This window comes from Falco peregrinus, chromosome 7, assembly GCF_023634155.1.
Source record: "Falco peregrinus isolate bFalPer1 chromosome 7, bFalPer1.pri, whole genome shotgun sequence".
Taxonomy (NCBI): domain Eukaryota; kingdom Metazoa; phylum Chordata; class Aves; order Falconiformes; family Falconidae; genus Falco; species Falco peregrinus.
In genome coordinates, this window is record NC_073727.1 from 74270153 (window position 1) to 74282346 (window position 12194).

The following is a 12194-nucleotide window of genomic DNA, read 5'->3' on the forward strand; positions in this document are numbered from 1 at the left end:
TATATTGAGAGCAATTCAGGAAACTTTTCTTATCGTGTCCCACAAAGGAAAGAGAAGAATGGTGGAACTGATACATTCACACATCTCAAGGCTTTAGCATGTATGTGATTTGATGACTCCTGATGAGATCAGCCAGCAGTGTGGCTTGTTTGCAACTAAAAAGCTGTATCTCTTTTCAGTTTGCCTAAATTACAATTCCAGTCACTGGATCTCACTATGTCTTTTCATGGAGACTGGTGAGCACCTACTGCTGGGTATCTTTTTCGTTTGCAGGTAGAAGGATGCACTAATGAAATCGGCTGTGAAACTTCTCTTCAACAAATATTGAATTGGATATTCCAAGCCCTGTAAGACAGCTATTGTAATGTGAACTTTTCAGCATCTAGATCACTTTCTGTGACCTCCTTTGAATGTTCTCCAGTATTTTGATGTTGTAAGCAGATACACCAATTTAGGAAGCAAATTATGCCAAATTAGTGTTACAGTAGTATATGTACAAAGGTAAGGCAACTTCCTACCTTCTACTTGTATTCCCCTTTACAGACCCCCAAAAGGTCATGCTAATCCCTTTTGCCATACCGTTTCACCAAGGTCTCCTATTCAGGCAGTTTTCTGTACAGTCTCCTGGGATTACTGCTTTCCAGAGCATTTTTTAACGTAAGCATGTAGCCCATACTCTGTTTTTTCCAGATGTACTGTGGTGCAGTTAGCTACGCTGAAAAGATTTTGTTTGACTGCAAGGTAAATCAAGTCGATCTATAACAGGAAAAGTAATGCCGTCCTTTATTAACTCATCTGTTTGTTAACAGCAAGCTTTACATGGACGTCATTATCTGATTAATCAGTAAAAATGTTAAATAATCTTTCCCCAAGAATCCTTGGGAGTCCCATTGGAGTCTCTCTGCTTGCTGCTATCTCCATAATCACAACCATGTTTTGAAATCTCTCAGCCAATTTAATGCATCTACTGCACAACCTGGTTTTTCCACACAACATAAGCATTTCAGCCAACACAAGGCCAAAGAACCCCCAAAAAAGGACAGCAACTTCCTGTATAATTTTTCTGTGAAAATATGCTGCGTGCTGGACTTTTAAGTCGCTTTATTTCTGTTAATGTAATGAAATATTTCCATTTATATGTTTCTATTTTAATATCTTAAATCCTTTTAAAGTTGGATTTTAATGTAGCTGCTCATATAGAATACCTAGGAGCTGAACTGCATGCTAATAAATCATAAAGAGTAAGATCGTACAGCTGAAGTAGAACATACAGGGTCGGAGACACAAGTGGAAGGTGATGTGCTGCTTTGAGTGGATGACTAAGGTCATTGCTTTGTACAAGTAGTGGGAAGCAACTTACAGGGGTGACAGTGGACCTTGCCACAGTGAGGCATGCAGCGCGCTGCAGTGATTCCCTGTCTCTGGCTTTCTCTCCTTTGTACTCGGCTGCTTAACAAAGAGATCAGGTTAAGACTTGCCAAGTGAGACACTTCTCCACAGTTCAGCAACTCATAGACACAAACCATCCAGACTTCTTGAGTCTGAGTTGGAAGCCAAGGTCTGCCTTTCAAATCTGCTGTCACTGATATTCTTCATTATTCTTTTTTTTCTCTCTCTCCCCCATTAGTAAAAGACTTGCAAATTTGCAATTTTGACCTACCATTTTCTTCCAAGTTACTATTTCTGTAACCACTTATTTTTGTAGATTTTATGTATTGTCCTCTCTATGATATCAGAGGAACTAATTTTCCAAATGATGCTAGTAAGGAATCATCTGAGTAGCCTAAAATAAAAAGGATCCCAAGCTTTTAATTAGATTCCAAGCTTACAGTTCACACCCAATACAGTGTCCTCTCAAAGCAGCTTTATGTTCTCTTTCTTTAATTAAACAGAACCTCTGCTGAAAGTTGGAGAAAAAATACACAACCCAATCATGGGAATATCTAGGTATGATAAAAACAGTCATTTGAATGCTATAGTATAAAAGTGTCATTAGTTACGCAGTATTTTTAATGAGAAGCCAATCTGCGAAATGTAACGTCACATCTTTTAATCAATATTTGCTTGCATTTTTGACACTAAAAATTTATTCTACAAATAATCCAGCTTTGTTTGGCATCTAAATGAAAAAAAAAACCAGGGAAAAATAAGTTCTTAGAAGCTATATAATTTTTCATTGCCATTTATTTTTAATTTTCATACTTTTCATTTACATATCTTACTCAATTTAAATTTCCATATATTTCACAAATGTATTAAAATATAATCTTTGACAATATTTTTATTTTTTTAAACTGAAATTGTATAATACAGTCTGACATTGTCATTTTGTAATCCCAAGGTTGGGGCCATATCAACAAGGTCAGAGAAAGAAAGATGTGTTACACTGAAGTATTTTTATGGCTATTTGTGTAATTTTGAGCATACTGTTTAAGACTGCAGTTACTAATGTATTGTTAAGTAAATCTTAAATATGCCCAAACCAAATGTAATCTATGAGTAGAAGTTAATGAGCCTTGAGATGTCAACAGTTCTGAAGATGCTACTCATGCTGAAGGCAATAGTTTCTATGCTTGAGTGTAAATAAAGCAAATAAACCAAAAGTTGCTGGCAGCAGTGCTTTCAGCTAATTCCAACTAATATATTCAGTGATGCTGTTGAATTATCAGGTACAAACAGTGTGTCATACAATGACAAAGTAGAATTTGTAAATACAGTTATTTCTATTAACTATAGAGACAGATTAAAAAAATCAAAATAATTGATCCATGTGTTGTATGTTTTTTGGGTAGTAAAAATATAAAGAGAAGAGAAATGGAAATCTGAAAACTGAGGATGTTATCAGGATTGAAACACTAAATATTAGATAATTCAGTTATATGTATTGAAGAATTATGCATAGCTTTAGTATTTGCTATAGATTACTTCATCTGGAAATGCATTTTCCCAAAGAGAATGCTGAAAGTGTTTAAAGTTGCGTATGTTCAGAGTTACTGATAAATCAATACTAGCTGAGTTCTTCGTAGTAACGAACTTGATTCTCTTCTCCTGCTCTTGCTACTTTATATACATATCCAGTGAATGAAATGCGGTGGCTGTTTGATGAAGAGCAATCTGCCACCAAACAAGAAGGAAATGAAGATATTAACCTTAATTGGGTAATCATTTGAAAGTATTTCCCGGTAACGCAGAAAATGGTTATGTAACAGTTGACAGACAACAAAGGTACAAAGACATACATAGCAAAGGAGGGAGGAACTAAGTCAAAATCAGCAATAAAGAGCTTGAAATTAAATATTTGCTGTGGTGTCAGTACCATATTCCCCTGGAAAAGCAAGCTCTGAATACTGCTTATCAATCTTTCATGTGATGGATCTCCAAATCAAAATTTCAATTATCAGGGAGCAAAATGAAGAGTACTAGAAGTAGGAATTATTTGGGGATAAGAAAACAAACCAAACCTTCTTCTGATTAAAATTTGCTGCTGAAGGTAGCTGAAGAGAACTGTCTTAGTGATGATCAGAAGGCTTAGACAGTCAGATTTTTAAATTAGTAATTCATTCCTTTATTTGGCAGGATATACAGACCCTTCTGAAGCATTTTGGAGAACACAGTGCTTACTATAGTCAAGCAAACTGTTGGCTTATTTTTACTTTTATTTTCAGGGAATGTTGTTGATTGGAGCATTACGTCTGAATTTCCAGAATTTGGAGTGATGGAAATAAGTTTCAGGTTCACAGTGTTACATTTAGGCACCTGAGTTCATCTAAAACCATGTAACGGAGGCTATATGAGTTTTAGATATACTGAGGATTTACAGTTGCCTCAAAGTAAGTGCAGCTGAAGAATCTGAGTAACCTACAGAACTATTACCTGTATATGTACTTACATGCATACGTATATATACATGTACCTTACAGTACATGTGCATGTGTTGACTGAATAGCTTGTGAAAATGCATTTTTATACTTCTGTTTTGTGAATAAATTTTTTGACAGCATTTCTGGGAAGAATTACACAGATAGAATAGAAAGAGATACAAAGAAGGTGACAATAATCCTGTGAAATTAAAAAGGTTCCAATTAGCTGTTTTCTTAAAACTGTGAAATGTCTATTAGAAAAAAAAATGGAATATTGGTAGCAATCTTACTGTCAGGAAATTAGCTTGCTATTCAACAGGATAAAGTCAAAAGGTCTAAGAAGGCCAAAGGAAAGCAGACACTGCATTGCTTTAGTCTTGAGAACTTGTTAGGAAAATACATACAATTAACTAAAACAAAGCTACCCGGAGACTTAAGCTGTGAAGTGTTTTTCTTACTACCACTGTCATTTGTAAGTGCTGTTCAGACTTTCTGCAGAGCTGTATTTTAATCCCTATGTGAAATTAGAGGAAAATGTTCCTATGAAGTGCAAAATGATAAACTAATGCCATTCAAGAATTGGAATCACCAGAATACAATGTTATAGTTGAGTGAGGTCATTCTCAGAGGCAGTTACAGGTGTTACAAAGATAGTAATTTGCTGCTTTTCTTCACAGATACAGTCATCCATCAACATTTAGTTTACGCCCACATTTTTCAAGTTCTGTTTTGAGTCACTGAAGGCTTTGTAGGAAATAGATGATTTGAGAAATACCTTGTGTGACCTTATCTATTTTTTGGCCCAGTCTTGGCAGTTAATAAGATGTACTTACCAGTGTAATAGCATTTAAAACTTGCAGGGGCAAGAATTAGAGGAAAAAAACCATACATATGTGGGTCCTTGTAGCTAGGCATGTAATGTATTTGCCCAGTTGCCGGGTTTTTATTATTTGATAAATTTTCCAGGGACTGGAGTCATTCATAATTGCCACATTAGAAGTGGAAAAAATCAGCTTTGTGCACAATGAGTCATATGTGTGCAAACTATTTTTGAAGTAAATTAATGTCTTATGTGAGACTGATGTAACTTTATTTTAAACTTGCTCTGTTAGATAGGTGTAAATTTACTGTATTGAGTACTCAGCATCTTTATATCCTTATTTTTGGAAGCACTAGTTCTCCACATTTCAAATTTTGCATGCTGACAGGTGTCTTTGCAGATGCTTGTTGTTATAAAGCACTTTAAAGATGAACTGCCACATTATGGGCTGTATTCCAATTCAGTCTGTGAAGTTTAGCCCATTTCAGACAAAAAATACCATGAAACAAGCTAAATGTTTGAGATTACCATAAATCAATTTGTTTCAGGACACACATTTCTGAAATCAAGACATTGATAATCACTGAATAAAGCTTTGAAATACTGCACTACTACAAAACAACACAAGTATTTGGGGAAATTGTTGCTATGATCTACCACACTCAGGAAGAGACTTGTCTTTACCATATGTTACAAATTTGTCTATGTGATATCTCATCTGGTTTCTACTGTGAAATACCACGTGTCTTGTACTAAGAATCTATGGAAAAGTGCTGAACTCTGTAACAAAGAGAATGTGGATAACTATTTTGAGACTTGTGCAAATCTGTAGGTATTTTTAGATTATTAACACATACAGTTACTTTTAACACAACATAAAACGAAAGTATACAATTCTTAACATGTTACCCATTTGATATTTGCAGTTAAAGGAGACCTGTAAGATATTCATGATGCTGTGACCAGCCGCTGGTAGATCATATGGCAGATGGTATCTAATAAAATATCCCATCTGCAGTTACTTCTTAAACCTAATAGCACTGTGAGATTAAGGTGTCCTAATATGCAAGTTTATAGAGGAAAATGTTTTACATATCAAATACGATGGTTGTGGCAGAGATGAAAATGCTCTACTTAGATTCTTAGAGAAAAGTGGATTTGCTTTGCCTCATGGTTAAGCCAGAGAAATTGCCTGCACTCATGTAATGGTTTTGGTAATGTGGGGCTTCAGTTGTTTCCTGACGTATGTCAGGACTGAGTTTAGATTGATTTTTAGATACTTGCGTATCTGTTTTTTAGAAAAAAGAATTCCATTTATTGTCCTTTTCTTTACATAAACACAAAAAAACCTGCTAAATATAAATGAAAATGGCAAAAAGGACACTACAAGAGTGAAACAGGGTATTTTGCCTTAAAGCAATCAGAAAACTTTCAGGCAGAATTGTCAAGAAAACTGGTGCAACAATAATAGGTAAATTTGCTATGAAATCTATACAATTTTACTTTGGTCCACACTGAATTAAACTGAATAAGTCTACTGCAAATGAAACAAAACCTTGCATTTGACTAAGTGTACAGACAATAAGTACCAAATGTTTTGATTTCACTCAGTAAAAAGCAATGTTAAAATAAACTGTTGGTATTTTTATTTAAGGCTACAGTACCCTTCCTCCTTCCTTCAGCTTCAATTGTGGCAGACAGGATAAAAGTCTTTTCTAGGCTCTGCCTCAGCATGCTTTAACAAAGATGTAATTTTCTCTGAAGCTCCCTTCAACTCTTACGGTTTGAACAGTGGAGCCTGAAGCTGAAGTGTGTTATTTCCTGTGGGGACAAGAACTTCAAGTCACAATTCAATGGTTCTTCACCCAGACTGTATGGCCTGACCAAGGCACACCCCATGCAGTGTTACTTCTGAGGCTTTAATGTCAGGTGAGGATGAAGTAGCCTCTCTGGATGACGCTCCCTTGTTGGAGGCATGGGAGCAGGGACTTGGCAGGCACGGGGGAACTTGTGTTGTTGATAATCTGCTGGAAAACTGAGGCACAGATTAGTTTGGGGAGCAGAGCAGAAGGAGGAGAGTGAGAAAGCATATCTTGGCTGCCTGTAATTTTATTGAAAGCTTTGCCAGACAGTTGGGGTGTGTATTTACTAAGCCTCCAATTAATTAACGCTACCTTATTTGGGACTAAAAGTTCAGATTGTAACAACTGACAAAATGTAAAAATATGGAAAGTCGTTAATTGTACTATAAAAATAATAAAACAGCTTGCTTTTATCTGAGATGTGTTTTAATCAAGAATGGCTAAAATTTGCTTATTCCCTGTGGAGCAAGATATTAATAGAAAATTAATAAATTATTAATACATTAATAAATATACAGTCCTGAGAGTAGTTATGAGTCTTTCTATGCCTACATAATTATTTCTGTTGTTCTCAACATATTGTGTATTATACCTTAAAATGCTATAGGCTTGTTTTAAATAACTGCTGAAAAGAGCAACAAATACAAGTTATTTGATAAAAAAGTTGATTCCTGTGTCCTGGTAGCTGATCTGTCTTTTATGCCTCCTCCATAATGCTGGGGTTTTGTACATTTGCCATGAAGTAACTGTAGATCTCTTAACTTTTTATTTGTGTTTAGGACTACTATACAACATGATGAGTTTGACAGGAAATTTATGTATATTGAAGTTAGTGTACCTGTTTCATCAAAAATTATTTTTCATAAGGAAATAATTTGCTGTGGGAATGCATTAATTGAAGTAAAATGTCATTTGGTCAAACTTTCTCTCTCTGCTCAATTAACATGAATTATGTTTTTACCAATATGCTGGAAGGACATACCGGAGGGATAAAAGATTTGAGTTCAATCAGGCAGAAGAGGAATGTGAACTAGATTTCAGTTTTTCAAATTACAGCTCTAAGCACTGGGCAAGTAAGCATAAAGAACTGCCAAGATGCTTCCTCATGCTTTGTGTGAGGTTGGAAGCTTACCAGATGATGACTCCTAGGGCTAACAGTGCATACTGTTCTTGTCTCACTGTCCTTGGGGGCAGATAAATTATATAATGTGATGGCAAGAGGGGTCTGTAATATGACAGGCTTAACTCTTCACCCTTTTCACACTTGTACTATATAGGTTTTTAGCAAACCTTCTTTATCAGCTGATTGGTGTATGCCTTCTGACTGTATCACCATATTCTGTATAAGGGGGCCATGCCCGTCACTGCCCCTTGGCTTCTAATTCGCCCTCGCTGTGCCTGCCGCCAGTGATGCTGGCAAAGTTCCAGCTATGCCGGGCTAGTTGAGGACCATTAACTACAAGCTAGGGCAGATGGGTAGAGTTTGGCATCACAGACTTCATTTTCACCCAAAACACCGAGTGTAGCTGGTGCTATTTCAGATGGGACGGTACCCTTTACATCCTCCACTGGATAATGGCCAGGTGACAGCTGCATCCCAGCCCAGTCTTTCTATTATCCAGCAGAGTTTTTGGGTGAGGGAGCCAGCACCTACTTGCGGGACCATATTGTTTTCCATTTTGGAGATTCCTAAGCTGAGTTTAGGACGAGAAGGGCCTTATCAGGAATGCTGTACCCACTGCCCTGCAGCAACAACAGCATGTGTCTGCCAGAGCTGCTGTCAGATTGCAATGAAAACGGGACAGAAGCCATTGTTTCCTATGGAGCCCAGCCAGTCCAAATGTCTGCATTTTAGCTGCAGGCTACTTTGGTGGCAGTGAATCCACTGCTGCTTTATAGCCTTTGAAATAATTTTAAAGCCCTCCAAGGACACACATCACCTCAGAAATGAAAGAAAATGTATAGGTAGGTAGGTAATTAGAATACGAGATCTATGCTATGACATAGGCATGTCACTATGGAGATACCTTTTTTTTGTCTGCTTCCTTCCTGTCTCCTTCTTGGTAGTGGATATTTGAAAGGGAATATAAACCCCTTAATAAACATGTTAAGAGAGATGTTGTGAGTTCAGACCCTGCCCAGCTGCAATATGACTGGAACCCAGGGTTTCCCAAGGTCCTGGGTAAGCACTCAAAAATTTGGTCTTTACGTGAAAGACCTTTTCCAAAGACGGCTGGGTTTTTTGAATCCTGAGTAAATGAAGACACTTTAAAATGGGAATTAGTTTTGATGTCTGAAGCCATTAAAATAAAGTGACACAGGAGAAAATTTTTTAGGTACACTTTTTTCTTTGGCATTTGTGATTGCCTTGTTCAGTCATCTGCAAATCCTGACTGGGGAGTGTTACTCTCTGCCTACCTCTGGACCTTTTCATATGTAAGATTAGGCAAACCATGAAGTTTGTTTTGTGACCTCAGTCATAGACTTGGGCAGAGAAAGAAGATGAAAGGTGGAGGTCCAAGGGAGATCTTGCAGCAGGGCCCCTGCATGCACCCCCAGGCTCTGCAGTCTCTGCCCCCCACGCAGGGGCTCGCTGCCTGGGCTGGAGGCCAGCTCTGGTACAGGGCAGCTGTGTAAGCTGGGATTGGGCTGCTGGGAACTCAGAGAGCTGTGAGATGCTTCTCTTGGGGATCTCTTCATTGTCTGGGAGCTGCATTTAAGCTCAGGCCCTCAACCTTGGTTCTCAGTGGAGCCACATTAGAGGTGTGGCTCTGCCTGGCCCCGATCCTGACCTGCTGACTTGATCTCAGACCTGCCAAGTCACCAGGGCTTTGCCTGGGCTGTGACCAACCCTGGTTGCTGTCACTGGACCTGCCCTACTTTCCTTGCTTTTGGAAATACCAGTCCAAGAAATCAGATATCACAGTGCAGGGGAAAAAAAAGCCTGAACCCCAGGAACCTGTAAGTCACTCCTGAACATCAGCTCAAAGACTTACTTTTCCTGTTTTCTCTCACATTCATACATTGCTTATTTATATTGTAAGGCCAGTTACAGCTGAGATGGGGTTAGAGGTCTTACCTCAGTATTCATTTCAGATGTTGTGCATTGCCAGATTAATACAAATCTCAGGAAAGCTCATGAGTTATTTTCCCAAAATGCCTGTCGGAGTCAGCTATATAACTTAACCTTTCCATGGAAAATATACATTGGTAAAATTGATGTCAACTATAAAATGTCACTGAAAAGAGGAGGAAATTACTGCATAGCTTTTCATTGTGAGGCACGGTAACCTGGTAGAGCACTGCAGCTTGCCTTACACAAGTAGGTTGTCTATAGCTCCTGTCAACAGAGGGATTGACTTTCTCTGCCAGCGGCTCTGTTGAAATGAATACAGGTCACACAACTTCCTAGTGGCATGGTGAGTTTTTGAACTTCTACTAAATGAGCAAACCATAGTTTCAGAGGAAGCTGTAACTAACTAATATGTGGAAATCCACCACTGACTGACTGACATGTCAAAATAATTTGGGCTGAAAAAAATAATCCCTCCTCCGGTATCAGTTGGGTTAGGAATTGTATTTAAACAAGTGTAACTATATGGCTATTTTGCTAGATTAGAAATGAGATTTCTTTATCTTGAAAACATGAGGGTTTGTACATGAGGATATCACCAGCTCCAAATTCCATGTCTGCCTCTTAGCAGTTCATTTGGGGATATACTGCGCTTCCTAACTTCTCCAAAGTCCACAGGAACACAGCACCCAGATGATGTTGCGTATCTCCACTACTAACAAAATCACCTTTGTAAATTTTGCTGTCAGAAAATTGAAAGAACCTGTTCTTTGAGCCCAAGTTGTATTTTGAGATCCTACTGTTATGCTAAACCGCTTTCTTCTAACATGGCATGCGTTACATGAGGAGTCTGAACAGCTGGGATAACTAATCTGCTTTCAGGTTTGCTTTTAGAGCAGGGGTCCTCAAACTGTTTAACCAGGGGGCTGGTGCGCGGATGAAGTGGCAGAAGTCATTTGCAGCTGCTTGGTTCCCCCCCACACAACCCCCGGCGGGGGGCAGGGGGGTTCTGTAAATACCGGGGGCCGGATTGAGGACCCTGGGGGGCCGTATCCGGCCCGTGGGCCGTAGTTTGAGGACCCCTGGTTTAGAGCTTTGCTGCGATAGAGTCTTCAGTAATAAAAGCAACATTTTAAGATCCATATATAAAATCTTCCCCAAAATCAGTAAAATGTTCTTCATGAAAATACTTTTAAATGGGCAACTCTAACGATGTTATACTGAATATCTCCACACCCCCGAAGGAAGAATAAAAGGTACTAGACAAATAGCAAGGATCAAGTGCCCAATATATCTCTTTCTTATTATATGAGGCTTGTAAAAGGTGACCGGGAGACTGGGGAGTGCATTTTTACTGTAGAGTGGCAGAAGAAAATTGAAAAATGGCTTTATTAAATGTTCTCACTAGCTTAATTAAGAGACATATAATGAGGCACTTCATCTGGCTGGTTTTTATAGCCAATGGCAATAGTAAGTCTTTTGAAAAGAGAATAAAAGAGAAGAAAGGAAGTATTGCATTCACATGTTGTGTGGGGAGAAGCTGTGGCATAAAGAGGATCAATTATCTTGAAATTTCATGGGTAGAAAATTAAAAAGGTTATTTTTGGTAGCTACTTTACACTCAGAACTTTGCTATTTTATCTTGCAATCACAATATTTTTTGTGCTGCTTATTTTCATGCCTATTGACTGACACTTGATATCTTCAGGTAAGTATCACAGTCTCCCTTGGTAATGTCCTTGTGCTTCCAGAGTGCATATTCTTGCTTGGCACTTAGACACCACCCACTAAACATACTCATTAACAGTATCGACTGTCCCTTCACAATGATTATAGATAAAGAAGAATCTTTGACAACTGAAAAAAAATATTTACATCACTTTAAAGACCAGTAAATGCATTAGAAATAGTTAAAGGAAGTTATGGCAGGTTGTGGCATGCTTGTAAAGAAAGAAATCAATGAGTTGCATATATATGATAGATTAAAACAAAAAAGGCATTACTCTGCAGGAGGTGGAATTAGGAAGGTGGTGTAGGTAAGCTTAACTTGGAGGTTCCAATTGGTTAGGAGACCTTAGTTTTCAGTATCACAAGGCAGAAGGGAAAACATGGCATCTGAAGATCTCTTTTCTAATATTGACTCTTGCTCCTGACAAAAGGTTTAAAACAGAGTTTATGTATCTAGGTAAAGTAGATTTAGACTGTCATTATTACGTAATTATCAGTTGGAAAAAGACCACATTAAAAAAAAAAGAAAATATAAAAAGATTACAGAAATGCAAAAAGGTATTATGAACATGCTAATAAAGTTATTTCATTGGCAAACCCTTTTTTTATGTTTTGTAGTGTCAGAGAATGAAGATTTTGTTAGTCTTCCTGGTGTTTAAGTAAACTGAGGCCTCGTAAAAATAAAGCATATGTGAGACAGAGAGCTTTTGCTTTATTTAAATATTACGAGGAGTGTAACAAATTATTCAATCATTTACTTGAGGATTTTCTTCTCTAGCATACTCTAGAGAAATAAAGGCCATAATTTTGATGATCTGACAGGCTATGTTTTTCCTGTCATTATGCAGAAG